Source organism: Chenopodium album, chromosome 27 (assembly GCF_948465745.1).
Source record: "Chenopodium album chromosome 27, dcCheAlbu1.1, whole genome shotgun sequence".
Classification (NCBI taxonomy): domain Eukaryota; kingdom Viridiplantae; phylum Streptophyta; class Magnoliopsida; order Caryophyllales; family Amaranthaceae; genus Chenopodium; species Chenopodium album.
In genome coordinates, this window is record NC_137860.1 from 14,362,180 (window position 1) to 14,383,786 (window position 21,607).

General features: G+C 42.1%; 1 non-coding gene across 1 annotated transcript; it reads left to right on the top strand.

Moving 5' to 3' along the window:
- The first annotated feature begins 4,561 nt into the window (after nucleotides 1-4,561).
- On the top strand, nucleotides 4,562-4,667 carry LOC145621653 (small nucleolar RNA R71). Its single transcript, XR_014108474.1, has one exon. It is a non-coding gene; the product is annotated as a small nucleolar RNA R71 (small nucleolar RNA).
- Nucleotides 4,668-21,607: the final 16,940 nt, after the last annotated feature.

Below are 21,607 nucleotides of genomic sequence, written 5' to 3' on the forward strand. Positions count from 1 at the left end.
AGTTACCATGCCCCCGCATGGGATCTCTCCCGTACTCCTCTTGCGAAGGTCCAAACAATATTGGGGAAAGATATACCCCAAGTTCAACCGGCCCACATACTCCGGGCGGGTAGACAACCAAAGGACCTTGAGCTCCAACTTACTCAACTTCCCCATTTCTTGTTTGGGGAACAAAACATAGCCCAAAAGACTAAGGCAAGGTTGGTACACCGCTGAGATCTTAGCCCGGTTGGTGATAAACTCAGTACCACCTGAGATGTCTTCCCACCATGAGTTTTGATCATACTCCGGGAAGATGTAATGTTCAATGTTGACAATATCCCCGTGGGGATCAAAATCTAGAGCGGCGTTGAACTCTTCCAATGATTGGTCGAAGATGTGGTTGAACAATTGGAGACGCACCCTATATACCCCTCCTACGGGTACAAGCTCTAAGGTAGCCAAGAACTCCAAAGTAGGCTCCTTATAGGTGCGGTAGGCATCGGTGATGAAATAACCCAATCGGAGATTTAGGAGCAACGACCGCACATCATTATCAATACCCAATTTCAGCATATCGGGTTGGAAGTAGTGGCGGGTTTGTTTTAGGATTCTTTATTCCTTTAAATTTTGGTAGAAGGTCTTTTGTTTGTCGGTGAAGTTTTTCTTTTTGGGAAGAGAGGTTGGGGGTCGTGTTTGAGTGGAGGAAGGGTTGGAAGTACTAGGCCTAGAGGAGGTACTTGGGCGAGGAGGTTCATCGATGCTAACATCGGTTTTCCGTTTCTTGGTGAACTTCTTGAGGTATTTAGACATGTTGAGAGGCTTAGAAAGATCACCAATATCCAACAAAGAGCAAAATCAATGAACCAAGAATACCACACCCAAATTCACCACTTACTACCAAAAATTGCCAAACTCCAAATTCACACTTCTTTTCAATCAAAACCAATTCCAAACCAATCAACAACACCAATAATCCAAGAAAAACTCCTTTTCAACAATCCAAGAACAACCACAAGACCAATACCACAATCACCACATACTACCCATATTCCAAAAATTCAACTCACAATATATCAACCGAAAATGAAGAGAATCACTACAAAATCAACAAACAATATAATGTTATGCAAAATCAATCAACAAACATCACCGAATCACAACCAATATCAAGATCAAGTATCAAAAATCACAAAATCAATACTACACTATTCATGCTCATACAAATTTTCAATCTATGCAAAATAATAATATAAATGGCAAAATTAAAGCAAGGATTAGTGATTATACCATAAAAGAAGCAAGATTAACCAACTTTGAGCAAACAATTTGAATCCACAAAGAAAGCCCCAATTTTCGGCCACCAAGAGTAGGAGAGAGAGTGAGTGAAATTTGGGTCAATTTGTGAGGAATTTGTAGTGTAGAAAGATTTGTGAGTGATTTTAATTGAAAATGGAGTGATTTTGGTGAGGATTTGAGTGATTTTTTATGATGAATGAAGGAGGAAATGGTGCGCACAAGAGGGTTTTGGAGAAGGGTTGTGCGTGAAGAAGGTAGAGGAAATGAGGAAATGAAGGGAAAAAGGAGGAAGAAGAGGAGTATATGCACGTTCAGCCAGCGTGCGGCCGCACAGAGCTGATGTGCGCCCGCACACGCAGGCTGTGCGCCCGCACATGCCTCGTGTGCGGCCGCACATCCCTGTGCGTGCTCAATTCTTCCTTTTTCTCAACAAATTGATACTTACTGCCTATTTTGGTGCGCACATGAATCATGATGGTGATGAGGAACAACATAGGCAGTACCTAAAATCATTTTCAAAGACCTCAAAGTTGAAAATTCATGTGCTCACCACAAAAATTCACTAAGTATCAATTTCCTCCATCTTTCAAAACATGAATTTCCTATCTTACCTCTCTAAAATTCTTACCCTTTTACCTCAAATTTCGATTAGAATCGAACAAAATGTGATTTGTGCCATGAACACCTTCCATTCATCATGCATACTTGTAGAATTCCAATCCCGCAAAAGGTCATCCTAAAAATCCAATCAAGTAGAAAAGTGAAAGAAAAGACAAAGTAATAAAAGAAACAAAAATAAGAAAATTCAAAAATCAAAGGGAAAAGTTAGAAACTCCGGGTTGCCTCCCGGGAAGCGCTTGCTTAAGGTTCTAAGCTCGACCCTTCCTCCAAATCATGGAGGGTCAAAGAACACCACCTTCTTCAAGGTAGTTGGTAGAGCAAAATTTTCTTCAATTTTGAGCAACTTCTCATCGTTGCTTAATGAAACCTTCACAAAATTCTTTTCAAATTCTTCCTTTCCTTTCTCAACTTCTTTCTTTTTCTTACTTTCTTCGAGTCACGGGCCTTTTTCTTTGGCTTGACTGCAACATCTTTAATCATGGAAGCTTTCTCTTCACCTTGAGAATTAAGCTTGAACCAATTTGGAATCTCAATTTCTTTCTCATCCCTTGGCTCTTGAATTACAAATTCTTCTTCACTAACATCATCAAGACTTGCACAAACATCATCAACAATCTCAAAAACATCGTTACTAGAAGAATCAATCATGCACATATCATCAATGGAACGAGAAAGACTAGCACATGTTATATCTTGCACACAAGATAAGGACTCATGCATTGGCTTCAACTTAAAACTCTCTTCCAATTTTCCACATCTCAAAGTGATTTGACCTCCCTTCACATCTATTATGGCTCCCGAGGTGGCTAAGAAAGGCCTCCCTAAAATGATTGGAATATGCTCATCCTCCTCAATCTCCAAAACAACAAAATCCACGGGAAAGACAAACTCTCCAATCTTTAAAGGAACATCATCAATTCTTCCCTTAGGAAGCTTAATAGAGCGATCGGCCAATTGAAGTGTTATATTAGATGGTTGAAGCTCACCTAGATCAAGCCTTTTGAAAACCGAAAAGGGCATAATACTCACACTGGCCCCTAGATCACACAAAGCATTCTCAAAAACCATTTTCTTGATTTGACAAGGGATTGAAAAATTCCCCGGATCTTCCATTTTCTCCGGAAGCTCACCATGGATAAAAGCACTAAAACACTTCCCTCCTTCCACCGAACTACCCTCATCAAAATCTTCCTTCTCCTCTAGTATCTTCTTAAGGAACTTGGAGTACTTAGGCATATCAGGAATTGGCTCGGTAGAGGGTGTGGAATCATGAACTTCCTTAAGAACTTCAAGGAACTTCCCAAATTGCTCATCCATTTTGAATATCAAATATTTTTGGGGATATGGTAGATCGGGAAATCTCTCTACCTCACTCATCTTTTCAACAACATATTCTTCTTTTTCCTCAACCTCACAATAAATTTCCTTGGACTCAACCCTCTCCACTTCATTTTCCATAGCACCACTCTCATCTCTTTCCTCTTTTGAACAAGAAACTCCCTCATTAAAATCATTTCCACCGCTTGTGGCAATAGAGTACACGGGTTTCTTTGGTTCAACACCTTGGGATGGCAAAGATGAAGGACTAGCAAAATCCTTAATAGTGCTTGCTAATTGGTTAATTTGAGTCTCAAGCATCTTATTGTGGGTCATCATCTCATTGAATTTCTTATCACTAACCGCCATATAGGTGTTAATGATCTTGGTTTGATTATCAATCAATTCCTCCAAAGTAGTCCTAGGAGAAGAAGGTTGTGAATAGGAATTTTCACCTTGAGTCTTTGGAACAAAACTGGGTGGGGGACCTCTTTGACCATTGTTTTGAAAATTTCCCCTTCCTTGATTATTCCAATTACCCCTATTTTGATTTGAACCATAACCTTGATTATGGTTACCACCACCATGATTATGGTTACCATTACCTTGGTTATGAATTACATAACCTTGGTTTTGATTACCATAATTTTGGTTTTGATTACCATAATTTTGGCTTTGATTTTGGCCACTATAACCTTGGTTATGGTTACCACGAGAACCTTGATTCCCTTGGTTCCTATAACCAACACTATGATTATAGTTGTCAAAATTGCCTTGGTTTTGGTAATTCCTATTCCATTGGCCTCTTTGATTATCAAACCTTTGAACATTGTTGTTTGACACAAAATTAACATGTTCACACTCATTGTTGTCAAACTCATCAACACATTCATTGTTGCAATTGCTAGAATCATGGTCATATGATCCACATACATCACAAAACAAACATCCCATAGGCATATTATGTGAAGTAGAAGGAGTTTGAGAGTTAGAAGAAGTACCTCTCCCCTTAATTTGGGAGGGAAGATTTGGAGCTTGGGAAGAGGAAGAAACACTCTCCAACTTGGCCTTGATCGCCGTCATCTCCTTTCCCAAGTTTGTCATTTGAGAGGAAAGATTGTTGATGGCATTAAGATGGTCCACCGAGTACAACGAAGATTGCTTGCTTGAAGAATCTCTTTCCCCATCTCGCCAATCTCTATAGTAAGTCACCACATCTTCTATTATGTCCACAACTTCTTCTTCGGTTTTGTTCATGATTGGACCACCGGCCCCTCCATCAAGGCATGCTTTGCCTTGAGGACTCAAACCACCGTAGAAGATTTGGATCAATTGATATGTTGGAATTCCGTGGTGAGGACATTCTCTTTGGTACTCCTTGAATCTCTCCCATGCCTCATAAAGACTCTCATTTGGCTTTTGCTTGAATCCTTGAATTAAAGCTCTTGCCTCCGCCGTTTTCTTTTGAGGATAGAAACGGGACAAGAAAGCTTTAGTGACATCGTCCCAAGTTCTCAATGAATTGGGCTTCACCTCTTTGTCTAGCCATTCCAAAGACCTTCCTATGAGGGAGAAAGGGAACAACTTAAGGCGGATGAATTCTTGAGACACTCCATTAACCTTGATCGTGTTGCAATATTTTTCGAACTCCTTAAGATGGTTCAATGGGCTCTCGTTCTTTGCCCCACTATATTGTCTCCTCTCAATTAGGGTGATCATTGCCGGCCGAATTTCAAAGTCGTTTGCCGGTGTTGTAGGTGGAGCTATGCCGCTATCGAACCTATATGCACTGGGTACTCCCAATTCTTTCAAGGCAACTCTTGGTTGTTCTCCCATGACTTGCTCTCGTTCAATCTCTTCTTCGCTTGAGGAACTATAATCCAAAGTCTTGTTTGCTACTCTCCTCCTTGAGAGAGTTCTTTCAATCTCCGGATCAAAGGGAACAAATGAGCGATCTCGGGACCTATGCATACAAAACTCTAAGAAATTATAAGTAGCACGGCTACAAGTGTAGCCTAAAGTGTAAAATCTTTTTGTATTTTGCAAATGAAATGAAATAGACTCAACAACAACATGCACTCAAAGCACCATTCCCCGGCAACGGCGTCATTTTGATGGGAAGGAGAATGGTAGGTCGTTGGGCTACCACCCCACCCAACCAAACAAAATTTGTAACTTAACAAACCCCTATTTAGTGTAGTGGTAAGTCAAGGTCGAACCCAAAGGAATGGAGTCGAATGCACAATGCCTAAGTCAAGCTATTTCGAAGTCAAGTAAAAGGGGTTTATGAAGGAAACTAGAGCTAGAGCTTAATGATGCAAGGACTTATATGAAATCAATCTAAAGACACTAGGGCAATGGTTCCACATGTAATTGTAATGGAAAATGGTAATTTGGGAGGTCAAACCGACTAAGTCAAGTGATATGAAGGAAGATCAACATGTATCCAAAAGAGCATAATAAGATGGTTCACCTAGAGGTCTAACTAGCGTATACTACGCTAAACACTACCTAGGGAACGTCACAAAGCACCTCAATCGTGAAATTGCAAGTTACTAATCAATGGTCCGTATCATAGCAAGCTCACAATGCAATCTAGTGCAATAATCAAAGATGGCCAAACCTCAATTAATCACACACATGCACATGAATTATCAACCAAATTTAATCATGTCATCAACTCCATCAATTATCCCCAAATTACTCTAATCCATTATTCAAACATGCTTCACCATTTCCCTAGCTAGGAAACTACTCACTAGCCATAGGAATCAAGATCAAAACTACAACAATCATCAATTTCATCATCAACATAATTGATATCAAAGATTAAACCAACAATCAATCAAAATCAATCAAAATTCAATTAAACTTCAATCAATCAACAATAACATGGAAAACAAATGAAATCAACCAAAATCAAACTTGTATTGAAATCAAGAAGAAGATCCTTACAAAACTTTGATCTAAAGATCAAATACAATGAGGAATTCTTGAGCAATCACCAAAAATCATGAGTTTCTCTCTCTAAAGTTCTTGAGTTTCTCTCTCTAAAATTCTCCCAAAACTAACTATCAAATTCAATCTAAAAACTTCTTTCTAAAAATAGGTAGAAATAAATATATATACAAAGAAGAGGTCGGTATTGACGCCCAAAAATAGACCCTCGTAGGTGCGGGCGCTCGGAGGAGGGAGAATGGTGCGCACGGGGCACACCCAGATTGGTGCGCCCGCACGCACCAGGTGTGCGGCCGCACCCGACCAATGTGCGACCGCACACCACCTTGGTGCGCCCGCACAAAACTGGGTCTTTCCCCTTTCTTCTCTTCGTCCTAGCTCAAGCGGTGCACACGTCCTAGATGATGATGATGGAGGACAAAGTAGGCAGAAACTTTCTTGAATTTCTTGAATAGTATAAGCCATGAAGAAGACATATACAAAGCCTTGAAGCTGGCCTCTTGGATCCACCCTTGACTTGAAGCTTCTTGCACCATCTCTAGGCATGAAAATAATGAAAGCTCATAGAGAGGAAACTCGGGAATTCTCGGACAATCAATTACCACCTACAAATAAATGATAAAAAGCAAGTAAAAGAGAAAAATAACAAGTAAACTAGAAAAAGCATGAAATAGAGAAACTAACTACAAAAAAGCATAAAATGAAGAAAACAAGAATAAAACTAAGGAAAACTAAAGAAAAGAGAGATAAAATGAAATAGAAATCATCCAAAAAGGAACCAAATGAGTTCCATAAATGTCACTCATCAAGGTCCAAAAATTCCAAAATTGAAGGCAATAATCCACGCTTTTTGAGGAATTTTTAGGTTACGGGGCCCAGTGGCGAAAAGTCTTGAGACCCTAGGGGATACATCTTAGGGTTATATAATGACGTTTGGAACCATATATGACCCTTATATGTTGCCATTAATGTCTGTGGTAGGGTTGAGGTCACGATATCGGTGAAAGTTTGGAACTGGTAAATTAACTGTTTAAAGGCATATTGGATGGTTCCACCCACTCAATTGGACTCCCGGAGGGTATTAGGATCAATGGTAAACATCTCGGCAATTTTAATTTTCGGGCGAAAAAAGGTCAAAAAATTCCAAAATTGAAGGCTATAATCCACGCTTTTAGAGGAATTTTGAGGTTACGGGGCCCGGTAGCGAAAAGACTTGAGACCTTAGGGGATACATCTTTGGGTCATATGATGACGTTTGGAACCATATATAACCCTTATATGTTGCCATTAATGTCCGTGGTAGGCTTGAGGTCACGATATCGGTGAAAGTTTGGAGCGAGTAAATTGACTGTTTAAAGGCATATTGGATGGTTCCACCCACTCAATTGGACTCCTAGAGGGTATTAGGAACCATGTTAAACATGTCGGCAATTTTTATTTCCGGGCAAAAAAAGGTGAAAAAATTCAAAAATTGAAGGATATAATCCACGCGTTTTGTGGAATTTTAAGGTTATGAGGCCCGGGGGCAAAAAGTCTTGAGACCCTAAGGGATACATCTTAGGGTCGTATAATGACGTTTGGAACCATATATGACCCTTATATATTGTCATAAATGTCTGTGGTAGGCTTGAGGTCTTGATATTAGTGAAAGTTTGGAACGGGTAAATTGACTATTTAAAGGTATATTGGATGGTTCCACCCACTCAATTGGACTCCCGGAGGGTATTAGGAACCATGGTAAATATCTCGGAAATTTTTATTTCCGGGCGAAAAAAAGGTCAAAAAATTCCAAAATTGAAAGCTATAATCCACTCTTTTTGAGGAATTTTGAGGTTACGAGGCCCAGTGGCGAAAATTCTTGAAACCCTAGGGGATACATCTTAGGGTCATATAATGACGTTTGGAACCATATATGACCCTTATATGTTATCATAAATGTCTGTGGTAGGCTTAAGGTCACGATATCGGTGCAAGTTTGGAACGGGTAAATTGACTGTTTAAAGGCATATTAGATGGTTCCACCCACTCAATTGGAGTCCTGGTGGGTATTAGGAACCATGGTAAACATCTCGGCAAATTTTATTTCGGGCGAAAAAAGGTCAAAAAATTCCAAAATTGAAGGCTATAATCCACGCTTTTAGAGGAATTTTGAGGTTACGAGTCCCGACGGCGAAAAGTCTTGAGACCCTAGGGGATACATCTTAGGGCATATAATGTCGTTTGGAACCTTATATGACCCTTATATGTTGCCATAAATGTCCGTGGTAGGCTTTAGGTCACGATATCGGCGAAAATTTGGAACGGGTAAATTGACTGTTTAAAGGCATATTGGATGGTTCTACCCACTCATTTAGACTCCCGGAGTGTAATAGGAACCATGGTAAACATCTCGATGAATTTTATTTTCGGGCAAAAAAAGGTCAAAAAATTCCAAAATTAAAGGCTATAATCCACGCTTTTTGAGGAATTTTGAGGTTATAGGGCCCGGTAGCGAAAAGTCTTGAGACCCTAGGAGATACATCTTAGGGTCATATAATGACGTTTGGAACCATATATGACCCTTATAGGTTGTCATAAATGTCCATGGTAGGCTTGAGGTCACGATATCGGTGAAAGTTTGGAACGGGTTAATTGACTGTTTAAAGGGATATTCGATGGTTCCATCCACTCAATTGGACTCCCGGAGGGTATTAGGAACCATGGTAAACATCTCGGCAATTTTTATTTCTGGGCGAAAAACGTCGAAAAATTCCCAAATTGAAGGCTATAATCCACGCTTTTAGAGGAATTTTGAGGTTACAGGGCCCGGTAGCAAAAAGTCTTGATACCGTAGGGGATATATCTTAGGGTCATATAATGACGTTTAGAACCATATATGACCCTTATATGATGTCATAAATGTCCATGGTAGGCTTGAGATCACGATATCGGTGAAAGTTTGGAACGGGTAAATTGACTGTTTAAAGGCATATTGGATGGTTCCATCCACTCAATTTGACTCCTGGAGGGTATAAGGAACCGTGGTAAACATCTCGGCAAATTTTATTTCCGGGCAAAAAAAGTTCAAAAAATTCCAAAATTGAAGGCGCTATAATCCACGCTTTTTGAGGAATTTTGAGGTTACGGGGCCCGGTGACGAAAAGTCTTGAGACGCTAGGGGATACATCTTAGGCTCATATAATGACGTTTGGAACTATATATGACCCTTATATGTTGCCATTAACGTCCATGGTAGGCTTGAGGTCACGATATTGGTGAAATTTTGGAACGGGTAAATTGACTGTTTAAAGGCATATTCGATGGTTCCATCCAGTCAATTGGACTCCCAGAGGGTAATTGGAACCATGGTAAACATCTCGGCAATTTTTATTTTCAAGCAAAAAAAGGTTAAAAAATTCCCAAATTGAAGGCTATAATCCATCCTTTTTTAGGAATTTTGAGGTTACTGGGCCCGGTAGTGTAGGGAATATTTCAAGCATTATGATCCCAAACTTAAACCCCACTGTGATCATACACTAAAGTACGGTGGCGTTCCAAAGGGAAAGACAAAGAGCAAAAAAAGTCGCCAACAAGTTTTTGGAACTTGTAAACCCAAAAGACAATCCAAAAGGACCATCAACTACTCCATAAGGTCTTGAACCAAACAGGGTCGGGGGATGAGGGTACGAATCCAATCTACAAAAGAAAGGACCCGCCGTATAAAATAGGCCTCTACTTTGTTCTTCTCGTATTCATGTGCGCTTTTCGAATAACATACAAACATTATATTAAACCTACCCTGTTTATCTATGTTGGTTGAAATTAATGCATAAATAATACTATTATTGGCGATCACTTGAGTTAAAATCACATTAGCCTAAACCAAATTAATAATTATCTTATTAAGCGTGATTTCAAGTACAAATTCCCTTTAAACCTGCATAAAAGGCGTGATCAAGCAATAACAATAAAATATATCAAGCAACATAATAATAAACAATAAATAATAATAACGATAATAGCATGATAAGGCATAATAAAGCTTAATAATAATAGCAAGATCCTAGGCATGATACTAACAATATTAATGACAACTCCTAGCATGTCACTAAACAGTAAAGATCGAAGCTTTAAACCTAACATGGTACTAACATGATATTAGAAAGAATAAAGGCACTCTAAACATGACACTAGAAAGCATAAAATAACATCCTAACATGATACTAGAAAGCATTAAAAGCATCCTAACATGATACTAGGAATTATAAACAATAATAAGCATGCAATCTACATTGTTAATAAAATAGGGAGAGTAAACTACTCTACTTACTTTGAAGGCTCGTACCTCTTTCTAATAACAAAATACACAAGTTAGTAAACTTCAATGAGAATAATAAAGAACAATTAAAGAATTAAATTGAAATCAAATTAAATAAAAATTAGACTAGTTTTGGACCAAACCCTTAGAAAATATCAACCTTTCACATCTAGGTCGAAGGCAACTTCGAACTTGGCTAAGAGATTCAAGATCTTGTGAATGCGGAATATTGTGTGTAAAAAGCTATTTTGGAAAAAGAGAGAGAAAGAAAGCAAATATTGCTCAAGAGGGAAAAGAGAGAATTAAGGAAGATTGATAGTGAATTGATAGAAAGATGATTGAGAGAATTGATTGTTGATTGATGAGAGTTGATGATTGATAGTTGAGAGAATTGATGAATAAAAACAGAGGTTCGGACCCTATTTATAAGAAAACAGTCCGGAAAATCATAGAATTTGATAAGGAATAAAACTCCACTCTGTCGCTAATCAAACCGACCTTGTCGCCAAAGATTTATCTTGTCGCCAGGCGACAGAGTCTCATTTTATTTTCGGAGTGTAATAGGAACCATGGTAAACATCTCGATGAATTTTATTTTCGGGCGAAAAAAGGTCAAAAAATTCCAAAATTGAAGGCTATAATCCACGCTTTTTAAGGAATTTTAAGGTTACGGGGCCCTGTGGCGAAAAGTCTTGAGACCCTAGGGGATACATCTTAGGGTCATATAATGACGTTTAGAACCATATATGACCCTTATATGTTGCCATAAATGTCCGTGGTAGGCTTGAGGTCACGATATCGGTGAGAGTTTGGAACGGGTAAATTGACTATTAAAAGGCATATTGGATTGTTCCACCCACTCAATTGGACTCCCGGAGGGTATTAGGAACCATGGTCAACATCTCGACAATTTTTATTTCCGGGAGAAAAAAGGTCAAAAAATTCCAAAAATAAAGGCTTTAATCCACGCTTTTTGAGGAATTTTGATGTTACGGGGCCCGGTGGCGAAAAGTCTTGCGACCCCTAGGGGATACATCTTAGGGTCATATAATGACGTTTGGAACCATATATGACCCTTATATGTTGCCATATATGTCTGTGGTAGGCTTGAGGTCACGATATCGGTGCAAGTATGGAACGGGTAAATGGACTGTTTAAAGGAATATTGGATGGTTCCACCCACTCAATTGGAATCCCGGAGGGTATTATGCACCATGGTAAACATCTCGACAATTTCTATTTCGGGGCGAAAAAAGGACAAAAAATTCCAAAATTGAAGACTATAATCCACGCTTTTTGAGGAATTTTGATGTTACAGGGCCCGGTGGCGAAAAGTCTTGCGACCCCTAGGGGATACATCTTAGGTTCACATAATGACGTTTGGAACGATATATGACCCTTATATGTTGCCATAAATGTCCGTGGTAAGCTTGAGGTCAAGATATTGGTGCAAGTTTGGAACGGGTTAATTGACTGTTTAAAGGCATATTGGATGGTTCCACCCACTCAATTAGACTCCCGGAGGGTATTAGGAACAATGGTAAACATCTCGGCAATTTTTATTTCCGGGCGAAAAAAGGTAAAAAAATTCCAAAATTGAAGGCTATATAATCCACGCTTTTTTAGGAATTTTGAGGTTACGGGGCCCGGTAGCGAAAAGTTTTGAGACCCTAGGGGATACATTTTAGGGTCATATAATGACGTTTTGAACCATATATGACCCTTATATGTTGCCATAAATGTCCATGGTAGGTTAGATGTCACGATATCGGTGCAAGTTTGGAACGGGTAAATTGACTGTTTAAAGGCATATTGGATGGTTCCACCCACTCAATTGGACTCCTGGACGGTATTAGGAACCATGGTAAACATCTCGGGAATTTTTATATCCGGGCGAAAAAAGGTAAAAAAATTCCAAAATTGAAGGCTATAATCAACGCTTTTTGAGGAATTTTGAGGTTACGGGTCCCGGTGCCGAAACGTCTTGAGACCCTAGGGGATACATCTTAGGGTCATATAATGACGTTTGGAACCATACATGACCCTTATATGTTGCCATAAATGTCCGTGGCATGCTTGAGATCACGATATCGGTACAAGTTTGGAACGAATAAATTGACTGTTAAAAGGCATATTGGATTGTTCCACCCACTCAATTGGACTCCCGGAGGGTATTAGGAACCATGGTAAAAATCTCGACAATTTTTATTTCGGGGCAAAAAAGGTCTAAAAATTCCAAAATTGAAGGCTTTAATCCACGCTTTTTGAGGAATTTTGATGTTATGGGGCCCGGTGGCGAAAAGTCTTGTGACCCCTAGGGGATACATCATAGGGTCATATAATGACGTTTGGAACCATATATGACCCTTATATGTTACCATAAATGTCCGTGGTAGGCTTGAGGTCACGATATCTGTGCAAGTATGGAACGGGTAAATGGACTGGTAATGGCATATTGGATGGTTCCACCCACTCAATTGGAATCCCGGAGGGTATTATGCACCATGGTAAACATCTCGACAATTTCTATTTCGGGGCGAAAAAAGGACAAAAAATTCCAAAATTGAAGACTATAATCCACGCTTTTTGAGGAATTTTGATGTTACAGGGCCCAGTGGCGAAAAGTCTTGCGACCCCTAGGGGATACATCTTAGGTTCACATAATGACGTTTGGAACGATATATGACCCTTATATGTTGCCATAAATGTCCGTGGTAAGCTTGAGGTCAAGATATTGGTGCAAGTTTGGAACGGGTTAATTGACTGTTTAAAGGCATATTGGATGGTTCCACCCACTCAATTAGACTCCCGGAGGGTATTAGGAACAATGGTAAACATCTCGGCAATTTTTATTTCCGGGCGAAAAAAGGTAAAAAAATTCCAAAATTGAAGGCTATATAATCCACGCTTTTTTAGGAATTTTGAGGTTACGGGGCCCGGTAGCGAAAAGTTTTGAGACCCTAGGGGATACATTTTAGGGTCATATAATGACGTTTTGAACCATATATGACCCTTATATGTTGCCATAAATGTCCGTGGTAGGTTAGATGTCACGATATCGGTGCAAGTTTGGAACGGGTAAATTGACTGTTTAAAGGCATATTGGATGGTTCCACCCACTCAATTGGACTCCTGGACGGTATTAGGAACCATGGTAAACATCTCGGGAATTTTTATATCCGGGCGAAAAAAGGTAAAAAAATTCCAAAATTGAAGGCTATAATCAACGCTTTTTGAGGAATTTTGAGGTTACGGGTCCCGGTGCCGAAACGTCTTGAGACCCTAGGGGATACATCTTAGGGTCATATAATGACGTTTGGAACCATACATGACCCTTATATGTTGCCATAAATGTCCGTGGCATGCTTGAGATCACGATATCGGTACAAGTTTGGAACGAATAAATTGACTGTTAAAAGGCATATTGGATTGTTCCACCCACTCAATTTGACTCCCGGAGGGTATTAGGAACCATGGTAAAAATCTCGACAATTTTTATTTCGGGGCAAAAAAGGTCTAAAAATTCCAAAATTGAAGGCTTTAATCCACGCTTTTTGAGGAATTTTGATGTTATGGGGCCCGGTGGCGAAAAGTCTTGTGACCCCTAGGGGATACATCTTAGGGTCATATAATGACGTATGGAACCATATATGACCCTTATATGTTACCATAAATGTCCGTGGTAGGCTTGAGGTCACGATATCTGTGCAAGTATGGAACGGGTAAATGGACTGGTAATGGCATATTGGATGGTTCCACCCACTCAATTGGACTCTTGGAGGGTATTAGGAACCATGGTAAACATCACGACAATTTTTATTTCCGGGCGAAAAAAGGTCAAAAAATTCCAAAATTGAAGGCTATAATCCACGCTTTTTAAGGAATTTTGAGGTTACGGGGCCCTGTGGCGAAAAGTCTTGAGACCCTAGGGGATTCATCTTAGGGTCATATAATGACGTTTGGAACCATATATGACCCTTATATGTTGCCATAAATGTCCGTGGTAGGCTTGAGGTCACGTTATCGGTGCAAGTTTGGAACGGGTAAATTGACTGTTAAAAGGCATATTGGATTGTTCCACCCACTCAATTGGACTCCCGGAGGGTATTAGGAACCATGGTAAAAATCTCGACAATTTTTATTTCGGGGCGAAAAAAGGACAAAAAATTCCATAATTGAAGGCTATAATCCACGCTTTTTGAGAAATTTTGATGTTACTGGGCCCGGTGGCGAAAATTCTTGCGACCTCTAGGGTATAAATCTTAGGTTCATATAATGACGTTTGGAACGATATATGACCCTTATATGTTGCCATAAATGTCCGTGGTAAGCTTGAGGTCACGATATTGGTGCAAGTTTGGAACGGGTTTATTGACTGTTTAAAGGCATATTGGATGGTTCCACCCACTCAATTGGACTCCCGGAGGGTATTTGGAACCATGGTAAAAATCTCGGCATTTTTTATTTCCGGGCGAAAAAAGGTCAAAAAATTCCAAAATAGAAGGCTATAATCCACGCTTTTTGAGGAATTTAGAGGTTACGGGGCCCGGTGGCGAAAAGTCTTGAGACCCCTAGGGGATACATCTTAGCGTCATATATTAACGTTTGGAACCATAAATGACCCTTATATGTTTCCATAAATGTCCGTGGTAAGCTTGAGGTCACGATATTGGTGCAAGTTTGGAACAGGTAAATTGTTTGTTTAAAGGCATATTGGATGGTTCCACCCACTCAATTGGACTCCCGGGGGGTATTTGGAACCATGGTAAACATCTCGACAATTTTTATTTCCGGGCGGCGTTTAAGGCTGGTCTACGCTTCCCCCTTCACTAGGCGGTGAAGGCAATCTTGAGAGGCTACGGCCTCGGAGTCTGGCAACTTACCCCCAATTCTTGGGAAAACATTCTAGGGTATATTGCCGCTTGTGAATTCCAAGGAATTCACCCCGGCTGGGAAGCTTTTGCTAAGATGCACTATCTTAAACGCAGCCAAGGCGGGTACAGAGGGTCATATACTTTGACAACGTTCCCTTAATACATAATGACCTTGGATAAGGTCACAAAATTTGATGGTGGAAGCACAGTTTCTACCTGCTGACGGCCTCGGCAAGGGGGGAGAACTGCGAGCTTCGCCAATACAATAAGAAGCCTGACCTTCTGGGTCGGAAATGCTGTCTTCCCCGGATCCCGGATGAGGACTTCGACAAAATAATTGAAGCTGACTTCTTCGGCCTCACAGACGCCACATTGTCAACCGGGGAGACAATAAAAGTCCTAGAAACTGGATCCCTAAGAGCGCCTTGCTCAGGGACAATAAATGTTCACCAGACGTAAGCACCTGAATACATTTCCGTCTGTAGTACTTTTGTATCGGAATCGCTTTTGATGATGGACTAATCAATTCCTTTTTTGTTTTTGCAGAAGAAGCTTTGAACATGCTGCCAGACGAGAACATCCCCAGACGGTCCTCAGCACAGATCCGCCGAGACTTGGCGGAAGCCCAGGCGAAAGAGCTCAGGGCCAAGGTAAAGTCTGACTCTTTTCTTGAGTTTGTTTTCAAAGTTTTCTTTCTTCGATTGCTGACATTAACTTGTTTATTTTCTCAGGGAGGAGAGGTGGACAAGACGTTTGAGAAAAAACCCAAACGGGCTAGGGAGGAGACCACCGCCTCTAACCCCAGCAAGTTCTCAAAAAAGGCTGCCTACACCGCAACTCCCAACGCCCCAGGCGGGAAGACTCAAATGCGGATAAGGGGAAGGACGGAGAGGGTGAGTGGCTCTCTAGACCTTGACCTGGCTAAACCCCTATCTGCAACCGGGGGGTTCACCATGCCTTCCACCGGCTCTCGCCTGGCTTGCTCTGCAGGTAAGAACCCTTTTGAATCCCCGCCTGAGCTAGGATGGCCGTTGCGAGTGAAATCACACTCCCAGCAGACGTTATCCTCAGACGGTCGGAACCAGATTGGTGCTGCTTTAGTTTCACACTCTAATGCTGATTGTGGTGCAGATCAATCACCCCAATGGCAAGACGTCTAGAAGCACGCCAAGGCCATGCTAGAGGCTGTCAGCAAACGGGATAAGGATGCTATCCCCGGGGCTTGAGACGTTCAATCTTGAACGTATCCTGTCCCTCCTAGCTGAGGTAAGACACTTGAATAATTTTGAATAACTTTTTCTCCAAGTTTTTCTCCGCCTGCAGTACTAACCCTGCTTGCTTTTGCAGGCTCTTCTGCAGGTAGACGGGCTCAGGAGTCCTTACACCCGCAAGCGGGATGAGGTAAGACGGGCCAAGTAGTCTGCCTCAAACGCCAATAATGTTGCTTTATACTCGTGTATCATTGACGATCTTGAAACTACAGTTACCCAAATTACACCGGCGGCCAAGATCCAAGAGCTGGAGGCGGACTTGCGGGCGGCCAAGCAGAGGGCTAATGATGCTGAGACGGCCCAGAAACAGGCGGAGGAGGACCTCCCCAAGCTCAGGGAGGACCTCAAGAAGGCTTAGGAGGATCTGGAGAAGCTTTAGTGTGTCTCGAAAGAGAACACTGATCTGACGGGGAAGGTTGCCAAATTGGAGAAGGAGGCGGCCAAAGCGACTCTGCAGGCGGATCAAAACCGCCTGGTAGTTGAGATGGCCGCTGATAGCGAGGTCATGATGAAGATCGCCTGGGCTGCCTTGTATCCAAACAAGGATTATGGCGTCTGGCCTCTGGCTCATAAATATGCTGAAGAGGTGATATACTTAAGAGAGAAAGGTGAGCCAGAGCCTGTGTCTTTCCTCGCCTGGGCCAACACTGAGAACCCCGACCCTGAAGCCCCCGAGATTGAAGAACAAGGGGAGAAGGGCCAGGAAGGACTATCTGTGGGGCAGTGAATTCAGCGGCTGTGTGCCAACTTCTTTTTTTTATTTTTTATTTTTTATTTTTTTTTAATTTTCATCTGTGGCAATATGCCAAACAACTTGCTTTTTCGGCCTGTGTGCCGAGTATACGTGTATCTTTACCTGCTACGGAGCCGTGTTTATCAAATAATTTCTCTTTCCCAGACGGGGTCCGGATAAAAATTAATCCATCACAGCCGTTTGGCTGGGTGGAAATTCAATGAATGCACCGACTGAGTCAGTTTTTATTACTTTGCGCTTGTGTTTGCACTTCAATTTTTGTATTTTCAATTTTTTCAATTTTTGCCTAACTTATCAAAAGCATGCGGCGATCTCTGCCTAACTTGTCAAAAGTATGCGGCTGTCATTGCCCCTGGACGGCTGTGTTGTTGGTTTCAAGTGGAGTTTGTTGATTGACTCGGGAACGTCTGATGCTACAAAGAGCATGATACGTTTGTAAGTCAATCAATCACAGTAGTGATTTCCCCAAACCAAGTACATAGCCGTACATTAACAGGCGTTCCAGTCACTAGCTAGACGGTGTTGACCGTCTAGGTAGAGATTACATAGCCATTGCACAACTATTTTGCCCCAAACGAGGATGTATGCAATTTAAAATGAAACTTCAATTGGTCGCCGACTGATGTCATTGGACATCCGGGTTCCGAAACTTGGTCGTTCCTTAGATGGTTCAGATCAGACGGCTATGGATGGCTGATTCAGCCATCCAATTGTGGCCGCCAGAATTGGTACGTAGAGTAAGCAGGTTGGCTTCTCTCTGCGACGATTGCACCCGGAGGGGTGTCGCCGGACGCCTTTGTCCATGTTTGGACAGACAAATTTAAGGGAAAAGCAGCCATCCGGCCATTGGCCTCTGGTCTTGTTTGAGACCGCTTGTATAGCCACTATGCGGTTTTGTGCTTAACTTAATAATTTGGCCATTGGCCTCTCGTCAGACAGACGTTAATTCAATTTCCTAGTGACAAACTTAGAGAAATAAACAAGTGACCCGTCTGAGCTTCAGACGGAGTACAAGACAAACAAAACAAAAGTGAAAACAAAAAGCAATTTCTCATTAATTTACTTCTTGTTTACAAAAATTACAAATCTCAGAAGTAGTACTTTTTCAAATTGTCTACATTCCAAGTTCTAGGCAGGCGCCTGCCGTCTGGAGTTTCCAGGCGATAAGTGCCGTCTCTTACTTCTTCATAAATCCGGTAGGGGCCTTCCCAATTTGGAGTTAGCTTTCCAAGTTCATTGGCCCTACCGGTTGCCTCCATTTTCCGTAACACTAGGTCGTCCACTTTCAAAGGACGCCTGTGTACCTTCTTGTTGTAGACTCTTGTCATTCTCAGACGGTAAATCTCATGACGCAAGGTGGCGTTGCTCCTGCATTCTGGGAGTGAGTCCAATGCTAGGCGCATGGCCTCCCAATTTGCCTCTTCATCATAAAGCATGACTCTGAGAGTCGGCTCATAGTGGTCAATGGGCAAGACGGCTTCAGCACCGTAAACAATGAGAAATGGGGTTTCACCGGTTGCCCCTTTTGCTGTTGTCCGGATGGCCCATAGGACATGGATTAATTCCTCAGCCCATAAGCCACCGGCTCTTTCAATTTTCTTCTTAATGCCGTCTGAGATCAGTTTGTTGAAGGCTTCAACTTGGCCGTTTGCTTGGGGTCGGCCGACTGATGCAAAACAACTTGAGATCCCTTGATCTCCCAACCAAGTTTTTAGCTGAGGCGTCTTAAACTGAGGACAATTATCAAACACCATGGACATAGGAACCCCATATCGGGTGATAACATTCTTCCAGATGAACGAGATGACGTCTGATGTCTTGATATTCTTTACCGCCTCAGCCTCTACCCACTTGGTAAAGTAATCCACAGCCACCAAGATGTAACGCTTTCCGCCTGGTGCAGGCGTGTAAGGTCCTAAGATGTCCATGCCCCATTATGCAAACGGGATTGGGCTGTGGATGGTCGTTAGATCAGTAGCCGAACGGTGAATAAGTTTGCCAAATTTCTGGCACTTGTCACATTTCTTCACCAACTCCTTAGCGTCTGCCTCTAGAGTGGGCCAAAAGTAATGTCGTCTGGCTTTGACGGCAAGGGATCTGTCACCTATGTGGGAGGCGCAGAATCCCGAGTGCAATTCTTTAAGAACTTATTTCCCCTTTTCTGGGTTTACACACTTCAAAAGAGGCTTAAGAAACGCCGCCTAGATGAGTTCTCCATTTCTCAATTCGAAGCTTGCGGCTCGCTTTTTCAGAACGGCTGTCTCCTGTGGCGAGTCAGGAAGTTTACCGTCTGAGAGGTATGCTCGGATGCCATCCATCCAGGTAGAGCTTCGGTCCAGGACTCCAATGGGATCTTCATAGATGCTTCTTTTTTCAAGAACTTCCCAAAAGACTGACCGAGGCGTATCAGGGCAGGCGGAGGATGCAAGTTTTGACAGTGCATCCGCCCGGTTGTTATCAGACCTGGGTACTTGATTCAAATGAAACTCCTCAAGTGACCCAGCCTCCTCTTTGACCGCCTGAAGATATTTGATCATAGCCGGGTGAGCTGCCTCAAATTTTCCCTCACATTAGCTAACGACCAACTGTGAATCAGAGTAGGCGTCAATTTTAGTTGCCCCTGCCGCCTTACACATGCGGATTCCGGCTAGCAGGGCTTCATATTCCGCCTCATTGTTTGAGGCCTGAAACTTGAACCGTAGTACATACTCATATCTGTCCCCCTCCTGAGACTCATAAATTACGCCTGCACCACAGACGTTCTTTGTAGAGCTCCCGTCTACAAACACTTTCCAAACCTGATCAAGATTATCTGGAGCCATCGGACGGGTCATTTCAACAATGAAGTCGGCAAACGCCTGATCTTTCACTGCCTTCATTGGTTCGTAAGTGATTTCAAGGCTTTGCATTTCCATAACCCATTTCAACATTCTGTCGGCTGACTCCAACGTAGACATTGGCCGCTTGAGTGGCTGGTCGGTGTAAATCACCACCGGATGAGCCAGGAAATAAGGCTTCAATTTTTTGAATGCCATGTACAAAGCGAGGCCAAAATTTTCAACCACGGGGTACCGGAGTTCAGCATTTTTTAGAACATGGCTAATGAAGTAAACCGGGAGCTGAACGTCGTCTCGCTCAGCAAGGAGAACGGCACTGAGAGCATGATCTAAGACGGCCAAATACATGTACAACGTCTCCCTAGGCAGAGGACTGACCAGCCTAGGCAGAGAATGCAAGTGCTCTTTTAGCTTCTGGAATGTCGTCTCAACATCGTCTCCCCATTCAAACCTGGTCTTCTTCTTGATTGCTTGTAAGAAGTAAAGGCATTTGTCGCCTGATCAGCTGAGGAACCTTCCCAAGGCGGCTAGGCAACCAGTTAGTCTCTGAACTTCCTTCACAGAACGGGGTGACTTCATGTCAATTACAGCCTGTATCTTTTCGGGGTTAGCCTCTATCCCCCTTTGATCAATCAGGAATCCGAGAAACTTCCCAGACTCAACACCAAAGACGCATATCTTGAGGTTTAACATGACCTTATGCCGCCTAAGGGTGGTGAATGATTCTCAGAGATTAGCAAGATGATCTGTCTGTTGTTTGGATTTGACTATCATGTCATCGATGTACACCTCCACATTCCTTCCAATTTGATTAATGAAGACCGTATTAATCATCCGTTGGAAGGTGGCGGGCGCATTCTTCAAGCCAAACAGCATCACAGTATAACAGAATAACCCCAAATCAGTGACGAAGGTCGTCTTCTCTTGATCTTTCTTCCAGAGGGGTATCTGATGGAAGCCGGAGTAGGCATCCATGATGCTCATCAAGGCGTGACCGGCTATTGAATCGACCAGACTGTCGATCTTTGGAAGCGGGTAACTATCCTTTAGACATGCCTTGTTGAGGTCTGTGTAATCAACACACATGCGCCAGGTCCCATTCGGTGTCTTAACCAGGAGCACATTGGCCACCCAGTCGGGGAAATTACAAGGCCGAATGAACCTGGCGTCTAGCAGCGTTTTGACTTCGGTAGCTGCCGCCTGACTTCTTTCCTCGCCATGGTTTCTTTTCTTTTGCCGGATGGGCTTCTTTTTAGGATCCACGGCGAGTTTGTGGAGAGCGAGATGCGGGCTGACGCCTGGCATCTCTTCCACTTCAAAGGCAAAGATGTCTTTGAATTCTTTCAGCAGAAGGTGCAAGCTTGCACCCAATGTAGCATAAGCAACCATCCCAACCTTTA